The following is a 9948-nucleotide window of genomic DNA, read 5'->3' as shown; positions in this document are numbered from 1 at the left end:
ACTTAATTTACATGGCGGTGGGGACTGGACCCAGGGCCTCATGCAAGCTAGGGAAGCATGCTACCCGGGGCTTCGTGCCCGGCCTGGCTCTTCCCTTGGCGGAGTGTCACATCACTGCAGTTGGCTTACTCTCAGTTTGTTCCTGTTGTGGTGATAACGAAGGGAGAGAGGGCTTATCTGGGTTACCGTTCCCCATCATTTAGGGAAGTTAGACTCCATCATTTCAGGGAAGTCAGGTGGCATTGAAGCAGCTAGCACACTACACCCACGGACAAGAGAACACACGTCAAGAGTCAGTGCACATTGGTGCCTCTCCACCTGCACAGTGCAAGGTCCTCAAGCCTAGGCAGCGGTGCCGCCCTCGGTGGACAGGCCTTCCCACACCAAGCCTAGGCAATGGTGCCACCCTCAGTGGGCGGGCCTTCTCACACCCGTGAACACAGTTAAGGCTAGCCTTCCCAGATTCTCTCAGAGGCTTCTTCAAAGGCCAGATGATTCTAGACTGTGTCACATTGACCACCAACCACCACACGTGTGTGACCATTTGATCCGTGCTCGACAGCCATAATCTTATCAGGCTGTCTTGCACGTCTGGCTAGTGTATTGAGGTTTATGTATGGGGTGAGACAGGAGCCTGGTGGGTGCTTGGTAGAGTGGAAGAACCAAGTGACCCCCCCCCAGTCCCAGGTTCTGGTCACATGAAGTTAATGAGGTTTCAACCTGGGTTCACACAAATGGCCACCCACATGGAAAGACAGCTGTGTGCAAGCTCTGCTTGCTGTTCCCTGGCTTTCTCCCACTTTGCTCAACTACCTGAAAGTGTCTGTTTTCTTGGCCATCAAACATTGTTTTTCTGAGTTTTTTGCCCACAATTCTATGACCACCTGCGCTGCACCGAGTCAGTCCTGAAGTCCACTCTTCCCCGAGCTACTTTTGAAGTCCTGCACCAGGCAGGACTTCCAGCTTCAGAAAGACATTTACACACCCACGAGTGTGTTTACAGCTAAATCACACGCCACTTAAGCTGACCTCGGCCACATGGCTAGGGCACTCTCAAAATTACATAGGCTGGAGAGAAGGGTTAATTAACTTACCTTATCCTCAGCAAAAGAAAATTAAAATGTCCTTTACACTCGTGTGAGTGCGCACAGGACAGAGAAGACGGTCGCAGGTGCATCTGTCTTGGTTGTGGAGACAGTCTCTCTTTGGTCTGGAGCTCACCAGGTCAGCGTACACCGTCTGCACAGTGAGCTCAGGGATCTTCCAACGCCTAACTCTAGCACTGGGCTGCAATCCACGCCCAGCTGTCCTTACACAGGACAGTGGAACTGAGCAGTGGCTGCTGGCCTCAGGGACCTGCTGATAAACACCACCCTTGGTGCCCACATCAATGGGTAAATGCTGTCCTGGGCAACTATCCCGTCTTTTCATGTGAGTGACAGGGGATTGGTTAATGAATTCAACAGTGTTTGCTAAACCACTATGCCAAGGTGAGCCGTGGCGGCCAGGACAGCCAAAGGGGACTGAGATGGGGTCTCGTGCATCCCTATCTGGCCTTGAAGTCCTGATCCTCCTGCCCTCACCCCCCACCGTGCCTGGTTCAGGGTAATTGAGAGCAGGGCTTTTAGCTTGCCAGGCATGTCCCACTTGTCATAGCCTCAGCCCGGGGCTGCCACATTCTGACACATTTCTTAAGAGAACTATCTGAATTAGGCTTCTAGGCCTTGATTTTCTAGATTTAATTTCCATGAAAAAGTTTACAAAGGATAGGACAGCAGGAAGGATGGAATGACGTCTGTCTGTCCCTTCCTTCTTGCTGTCTTGGTGGAGTCCCCAGGCCTCCCAGCTTGGACCCGTGGTATTGTCTCTCTCCCTGGGAGCATGATGCACAGTGCAAATCTGTTCTCGCTGTGTCCAGCCTGCTGCACCTGCTCAAGGCTCCACAGCTGGACTTTGCTCCCTGGAGAGAAGCCCCCCCCCCCTTGGGAAACTGTCACACCCACTGGAGGCAGGAGTGTCCCGAAGCAGTTTGTGTAGAATCCTCTCTGCTGAACACCTTGGCCCTCTGACAGGAGCCCTTCCCTGTGATCAGCAACTAGCTCTTAGTTCATTCTGCTCCACTTTCAGCCTCTGGGAAGCATCTAATCTAGAGCTATCCAACAGGACTTTCTGCAAAGATGCTCTGTAAATAAAGCTCGAACAATGTGACCATGTAAGCATTGAATGTGACTTTGTAACCATTTTATTGTCCCAGTGTGTGTGACTGTGCTGTTCCCCCTTTCAGAAGAGGAAACCTAAACCATGTAAATAACATCAACTCATTCTTATTCTCCCTCATAATTTGATTCTCTCAAAGGGAGATTTTAAAGGCCCCGCATGATTTAAATTGCCTTTCAGAAGTATGCAGATAAACAGGAATGTCAAGACGTCAGAGTGACCTTTGTCAGGCTCCTGCGGGTCACCTGTCAGGTTCTGTGTTTTGCAGTCCTTCCTACCTTTGTTCTGGGGACCTGTAGCTCTGCAATTCCAAATATGGGATGAACTGGGCCCATCGCAGAGTCCACCCTCAGGGGGATCACGGCTGCCGGACAGACGCCTCTGAGACTTCACGGAAGACCTGAGGCTGGGGCACACCAGAGACTGCTTTCAGCCACCCTCAGTGAGGGAGTGAGGCAGACAGAAGAGAGAGGACACCTCTGGACCTCCTCCTCAGCCCTATCAGGACACACAGAATGAGCTCTGAAAAGCTAGAAGGGATTAAAGAAAATAGGTCAATTAAGAGAATCAAATGTGAGTGCCCCACTCAGGACGTTCAAGTAGCTGAGATACAAATGCGAGTGTTTTTCTCAGCCAGGGCTGCGCTCTGGGCTCTGCCTTCCCCAGTCTCTAATTTGTCTACTCTCGAATCTACTGCCATCTCTTCCACGCCATTGCTGCGTGGACTGGTGGTTCCAAGGAGATGTGTCAAGAGGACAAGAGAAGGTCATGGCTTTCTTGTCCCTTCAGCGGCCCCCTCTCCTGTCCCCAGCTGGTTTGCACCGGGGCGGTGGGGAGGCCTGGAAGACAGAACCAGCTCAGAGGACTCTCTTGTGGTAGGGTGTTTTCAAAATCTAGTTGGGGTCACTTTGGCAATCTCTGGTGCAAGAGGTGGAGAATAATGCCTCGTTTTAAGCTGTGGCTGGTTTAGGGTTTTGTCTGTTGCGGTTTTTGAGACAGAATCGTGTTGTGTAGACAATACCTGCCCTCGGCCTTGCTCCCTACCCCAGCTTTCCCAGCGTTCAGACTGCCAGTGTGTACGCCTACACTGGCTTTCCCTATTCTCTTCAACATCAACGATTCATTGGGGGTAGGGAGGGAGCGAGAGGGCTGTTAAAATCAAGAAAGTGGGGACTTGGATTTTCTTCATTTTATTTCTTTTAAATTTTTAAATTTATTTTTATTTCATGTGTACAAGTGCTTGCCTGCATGTATGTAAGTGTAACACACACAAGCAGTGTCCTCAGAGACCAGAAGGGCGCATACGTACGATCCTCTGGGACTGCAGTTAACCACATGTGGGCGCTGGGACCCCAAGCCAGGTCCTCTGCAAGAGCAGCCAGCGCCTGCGACCTCAGAGCCACCTCTCCAGCCCCGGTTCCATCTTATTTTACTTCTGTGTTCTTGGAATCAAGAGAGCAGTGCTTGCCACAGAGCGACCAGTGGGAACGCATTTGGAGAGAGCAGCTGACCCAACCAGCACTTAGGAGGTGAGAGTGTCTGGGAGGGACAGAGCCTCCACGTGTGGCCTGCGGTGTAAGTGAACAGGGGTGAGGCGCTGACAGAGCGCCAGGGAGGATGCTGGGCTCAAAGAGGATAGTTCAGAGGAGGATCTTAGAAGATAAACAGGCCTTGCTCCCCAGGCAGGGGGTGAAGAGCCGAGGTGGTTCGCGTTGGGGAGGCATTCCTGGACTCTGCTGCCTGCCGCATACTCACACCAACTTTCCCTCCACAGAGTGGTGCCTGCATACACTGAGCCAGCACTGGCGGGGCACCTCAGGGGGAGACCCGGGGGCTCCCTGCTCCCTGGCCACTCCCTTCCTTTCCACACCTCGTTTCCTCCTGAGCAATTTTCCTGAGAATATTTTCCAGTCAGCGTCCTCTGGGGTATTCTAGGAGCCGTGTCCTGGAGGCCACTGGACCGCAGACCAAGGCAAAGGGGCACAGCTCTGGCAGCAGGGCAGCCATTCTCCAGCTCCCAAACGCTGTGGCCCCTAACACACTTCCTCCTGCGGGGACCCCAACCATGCAGCCATTGTCATTGCTATCATGACTGTGATTTTGCTACTGCTGTGAATCTTAATGTAAATGTCTGTTTTTCCTGTGGTCTCAGGCGATCCCTGTGAAAAGGCCATTTGACCCCCAAAGGGTCACAATACGTAAGTTGAGAACCACAGACCTAAAGACCCTGTTGTCAAGCTGGTAAGACATCACACCCCAAGATTGGTGTTTCCTCCAGGAGCTCGTGTTGGGAGAAGAAAAAGGCTGAGCTCTTGGTGCCAACCTGAAGTGTGTGTGTGTGTGTTTGGGACAGGGTTGTCTCCCACGAAGACATACTCTAACAACACGTTAGAATGTTGTGGGGAAGTGGATTAGGATAATGGTGAACAGGATCCCACGTTGGCCAGGAATGCTCACCCGTGCCTGCCCCTTGCCTTCTGTTTAAACCTAACTTCCTGTCAGGGTTCTGAGGATGCACTTGTGGGCACAGAGAATAAACGCCCCTTCTCTGCCTTGCACTATTGCTTGTCTGAGTTATTACTGAGGCCGGATGACTGAGCTGGGATGGTCAGTTCTCACTGACAACGTGATCCAAGGAGGTCACCAAGGAGGAAGAGCTCTGCTGAGGAGCTGAGGAGCTCAGGCTGGCCTGTGGCTACGTCTGTAGATTGGTGATTGATGTGGGGTGCCCAGCCCACCGTGGGTGGCACCAACCCTATGCGGGGTCTGAGGGAATAAGAAATAGTGACTGAGCCAGTCCGAAGCGTTCCTCTGTAGTTCCTGCTTCAAGCTGCCGCCTTGAGCTCCTGCCCTGCCCTCCCTCAATGGGGAACTGTGACCTGGAAGGATAAGCCAATGAAGCCTTTTCCTCTTGCTTTTGCTCAGAGTGTCTCACCACAGCACTTTTAGCCTTCTCCACCCAGGTGCAGGACTTTGTCAGCACCTCAGTTTTTCAGCAGCCCCTTTACCACCCTTTCATTCCACAATTCTCCTTTTCCCTCAGTCACCAGAAGAGAAAGAATGCTCCTTTTATGGGAGCCAAGTTGTGTGGAGTTCACTTTGGAAAATACCACCAGAGACCAATTCCAAAGGACAGAATGTGTCACAAAAAAAATGTTCCCTAGCCAGCACATCACGATCTACTGGCTGTGGGTGGACAGAGCAGTGGCTGGTCCAGGCAGAGAGGAGGAAGAAGGACTCAGGAAACAGACTTATGATTATTGTTCCTTTATGCTGTGCACATCCAAGATCACTGTCATTTCAGGGAAGTCTCCTTGACTGAGTGGTCAATTGTTTCAGAGATAGCTAACCTCCACCCAAAGCAGGAGCAATCAATTCCAGAATGGCCTCCGAGCTGGGGTGACAGTAGGCAGGGGTGACAGGAGAAACAAAGCCACCCTCCCAGGGCTGAAAATCTTCCCCAGAGAAGGGTGGTGAGACCTGGGCTGCAGTCTTAAAGGCCCCTGTGTGCCTTCCTTAGATAGGTGACCGCAGGACCTGTTGTGTCACCAGGAGGCTGGGAGGAAATTGAGCTGCCAAGCTGCATGAAGCTGGAGCTGGAGATTTACAGGAAGATGTGTGTTACCAGGTAACAAGAGGAGGGTGAAATCAAACCATTAAAGAACAATTTTCAGACCAGTCAGCTTCTCTCACCTTCTTTTCTCTGTGAGAAGGCCCCTCCCCCAGGACTGGGGCCGGTCCCTTTGATCTTGCTCAGGTTGGTGCTGGCTCTCTGACCGCTTTGTGTGGACGGATGGATGGTCAGCGCAGCACCGGCAAATGAGAAACGTCGTCTCTGCAAGAAGGCTAACACAGGAAAGCTTCTCCCCCTTGCTTTTCCTGAAGAAGTTATTCCATTCACCCCAAACTCTCTGTCCTCTCTGCCTACCCCTCACCCACCACCACAGGACAGAGCAGGACGAACATGGCTAGTTATGGTCCACAGACAGGTGCCTTTAAATCTGACACTGACCACAGTGGTGGTGACAGGACTTGCCTACATTGTCTTAAATTTCTTCTGTCGTGAGGGCTCAGCTCTCTGTTCTTTAGTTTAAAATTTAGCTTTCACTATCTGTGTGATAGAGAGAAACAGTCTTAAAGTGAACATGAAATAGAACACCATATAAAGGGCAGGTCAGCGGCATCCCTCACTCCATCCTCCCCAGGAGCCCAGTGGGGCAGACACGAATCCTCTGGTCCTGTCTTCTCTGCACACAGGGCGCCTCTTACCTCAGCATGCTTCTCCAGGGAACTGGTGGGTCGCTGAGCCACAGAGGCGCATTTTCACAGCCCCCGGACAACTCTCCATTGCCCCCAGGTGGTCCCGTAGACTCCATACAGCGTGCTCATGTCCATCCTCCTTGTCGATGTGCGATGCTGCTGGCTTCGGTTTTTCTTAATTGCTTTCTGCTTCCTTCTATTGGGTTGCTATGAAGAAATAACTCAAGCTAGGTGGCTTATAAACCACAAAAGTGTGTTTTACCAGAGGCTGGTGAAAATGGCAGCAGATCCTGCCCCTGGGGACAGCCTGGGTCATAAGTCGTTCTATTGAGCAGTGTCCTTGCTGATGGTAAGGGACCAGATGAATTTATTAGGCCTAAATTAATTAATCAATTGTGTGTATATGTTCACGAATGTATGCACACCATTTGTTCACACATGTGAAGTTCAGAGGTTAACACTGATACCTTTCTTAATCACTTTCCAGGTTATTTTGGGGGCAGAGTTGCTCAGTGAATCTGGATCTCAAAGATTTGGCTAAACCATGTGGCCAGTGAGCCCCAGGGATCCCCTCTTTCTGCCTCCCCATTGCTGGGTGTGTGGATTCAAACCCACTGAGCTGTCTCAAAAGCTCAGATTTCTGAGTGTGTGTGTGTGTGTGTGTGCACTCTTGTAGAGACCAGAGGTCTTATCAAGTGTCTCTCCCTGAGTCTTTTTTATAATGCCATGTTGCTAAAGTTCATTTCCAGGGAATGTCATGTAAACAATATCCGTCCCCTCTCTCGAGGCCCCAGTGACAAACCAAGCACAACGCCACCAAAGTCCACTCTGGAGAACCTGCAAGTTTACTGGGCTTCACTACAGAGCAGAGGTGAGGGGTCACTTGTAGGGTTCGCTTCTCCCAGAGGACCACATATGACAAGCATTTACCTGCCAGGGATGGTGGCTTCCCCATCGCTTCGTAGAAGGAGCCTCCCTTCCTGCTCCTCTCAGACCTGTGTAATGCAGTCCTTCCCTGAAGCCACACGCAAGTAAGGCAGTGTCGCACACACAGTGGGAAGGGGCAGCCGATTCTCAGGGGAGGGTCTTGTGACCCTCTCCGTTCCTGCCTGAGGGGAGGAAATGGTCAATAGCCTGGCTTGGGGCACAGGTGACCTTCCCAAGAGGCAGTCTCCTCCTTGGAGAACAGTCACGTACAAGGCACTGAGCTGTTCCTCAGGGCCCCGACCTCTGACTTGCCCCCTTGCCTCGGCCCTGTCTGTTAGTGCCACCACCTTGAAAATAAGCCACACAGCATGTGGCTTTTGGTGGGACCAAATGCTCAGATCACAACAGCTTTTTCTTCTAGTCATAAGCCTGGTTGGTTATTGCTCTCGACATACTGTTTAATTTTGCTTCTGGTTTTTTCATTAACTTGTCCTCCATTTGGCTCTCACTTGGTCACCCAAGTTTCCCAGTCTGAGAATTGCCTGCTCTCCACCTGTCCTGGATTCTAGGCGGAAAGAGTGCTTCCCCCTGGCTGTGTGACCAACGGTCGGGTACTAGCACGGTCCTCAGTTTCCCCATATGCACTGTGAAGGAACTGGATTAGAGAAACTCCAGACTCCCGGTTCTACAGCTTTGGCCATTTCATTTGAAAAGACACTCCTTGGTCCCTGGCACTCACCAGTGTCCTGGTTGAGTTGAATTGTCTTACTGTGAATGCCTGGACACATGAGTCATGAGAAGAGGCCAAGGGTGGGGCTGGCCTTTCATTGCTCCCGTAAATCCTGCCACCATTCCCTTCTGTGTTTTCAAGGGCAAGGGCAGGTGATGAAGGGACGGGCGTTTTTGTTCTACGCAAGCTCCCGGGCAGCTGGCGGCCGTTCCTGCAGAAAGTCACAGCCCCTTCGATCTCTGCAGACACTTCCTTCTGACATCATTCTTCCTCACTCACGTAGCGACTGCCCACGAACACCCAAAGTGTGTCCTACTGTGGAACCGTTTTCGGAAGGGGCTGGGTGACAGGTGGAGGGAAGGTGCTTCCATGGCCTGCCAGCTCTGACGGTTTGGCTTCTTGTGCCCGGAGAGGCCAGCCTGCGGAGCTGGAAACGTTCCGGAAGAACCCATGCCGCCCAGCACAGGCAGGCTGCACGCGCCACGGGGCACGTCGACGGGAGGCGTGGCTTGCGGTCCCACGGGACAGTAGGGAACGGAGTCCTCTCGGCAGCAGCCTCCCAGGACTCAGCCCTCACCGCTCCCTGTTCCAATGCCCCTCCTCTCTCGCTCTGCCGAGAAGCGTCCTCACTGGCTGTGGCGCTGCAGAAGGCTGCCTGGATGAGGTCCGGGAAGGATGCAGCCGGGAGGAGGCGGGGCCAGGGCCTGGGTGGGAGGAGCCACCGAGGGGGCTGCGAGCACCTCCAGTGACTCAGGCGCTCGTCCCCGCAGTGGAACTTGTAGACACCTCGGATTGTTCAGCTCCCAGTCCGGAGCTTTCCGAGGGTGGGGTCGCCCGCCCACCAGAGCAGGTGTGCGGCTTTGTGGGTGCTCGGCAACTCTCCGTGGGTGGATTCCTCCAGGCTTGCAAGGTCCCCGCTCGGCCTCTCCAGGGAACAAAACACCTAGGGAAAACAGATGCGTGCGTCTTGGCTCTGCCTGGGGTTCTGGCAAGTGCTGCCGAATCTGCACGGTGCCTCAGTTTCCCCGTTTACGCAGTGGGACCTTACGGTTCCGGAACCTGACGAAAGAATGGGCATAGGCCATGGATAAGCCTTTTGCCACGCAGGGGTGAGTCCAGGTTGCTCAGCTGGGCGCCACACCCTCCCTGGCTCCGCACAGCAGGAACTCCGCAATCTGCTTCCTGTGGCTTCAGCCTTTGCTCTCCTGACCTCACATAACAAGCATCACAGAGGCAGTCCAAGCAAGCAGGGACCTGAACAGCACAGCGAGGAACCCAGAACAATGGACGACTTTTATTTTTATTTCTTTATAAAAAAAAAAAATCAGATGTTTCCTTTGGTCGGAAGACACATTGCAACAGCAATAACTTTTTAAAAGTTCGTAAATAGGAGAAACGTAAAATAAATTCTGTAAGATTCTGGTGAATTTGAATAATCAATTTTATTTTATTCAAGGAACATGGTGATTCCGTGCCAAGTCTGCTCAGCTGTGGTTGCTGAGCAGTAAGTGGCTTGTAAGAAGTGTGGCCTGGCCTCTGAGGGTCCCCGGTTAGAAGAGAAGAAGGAAGAATGAGTAGGGAGTGTGGTTTGGGAGGATGAGGCCTGAGGGTCTTCAAGAACAGCCTGGGCTGCCTAGCAAGACCCCCTCTAAAAAACGGACAGACAGACTGGTGTGTAGCTCAGTTGGTAGAGTGTTCGCCAAGCAGGCCTGACCCCCTGGCCTCATGCCCAGCACCTCATGAACCAGACACGGTGGCACAAGCCTGGGACCCTAACACTCCGGAGACAGGCAGAAGAATCAGGAGGTTAAAGA

The 9948-nt window shown here is 52.5% G+C and overlaps 1 long non-coding RNA gene across 3 annotated transcripts; it reads right to left on the bottom strand.

Annotated features, from left to right (window-relative positions):
• Positions 1 to 5468: 5468 nt before the first annotated feature.
• LOC129672322 (uncharacterized) lies at positions 5469 to 9396 on the bottom strand. Of its 3 annotated transcripts, none has more exons than XR_008719486.1 (4): positions 8144 to 9396; positions 7408 to 7586; positions 5911 to 6684; positions 5469 to 5813 (listed from the first exon to the last, which is right to left on the bottom strand). It is a non-coding gene; the product is annotated as an uncharacterized LOC129672322 (long non-coding RNA). The 3 variants fall into 3 exon arrangements; XR_008719487.1 differs by having other exon boundaries at positions 5469 to 6328; positions 6487 to 6684; XR_008719485.1 differs by having other exon boundaries at positions 5469 to 6684.
• Between the last annotated feature and the right edge of the window lie 552 nt (positions 9397 to 9948).

The sequence above is a fragment of the Psammomys obesus genome, unplaced genomic scaffold, assembly GCF_907164565.1.
Source record: "Psammomys obesus unplaced genomic scaffold, mPsaObe1.curated_primary_1811, whole genome shotgun sequence".
In the NCBI taxonomy this organism is placed as follows: Eukaryota; Metazoa; Chordata; class Mammalia; order Rodentia; family Muridae; genus Psammomys; species Psammomys obesus.
Note: the sequence above shows the minus strand (reverse complement) of the source record. Positions and strands in the feature narration are given on the sequence as shown.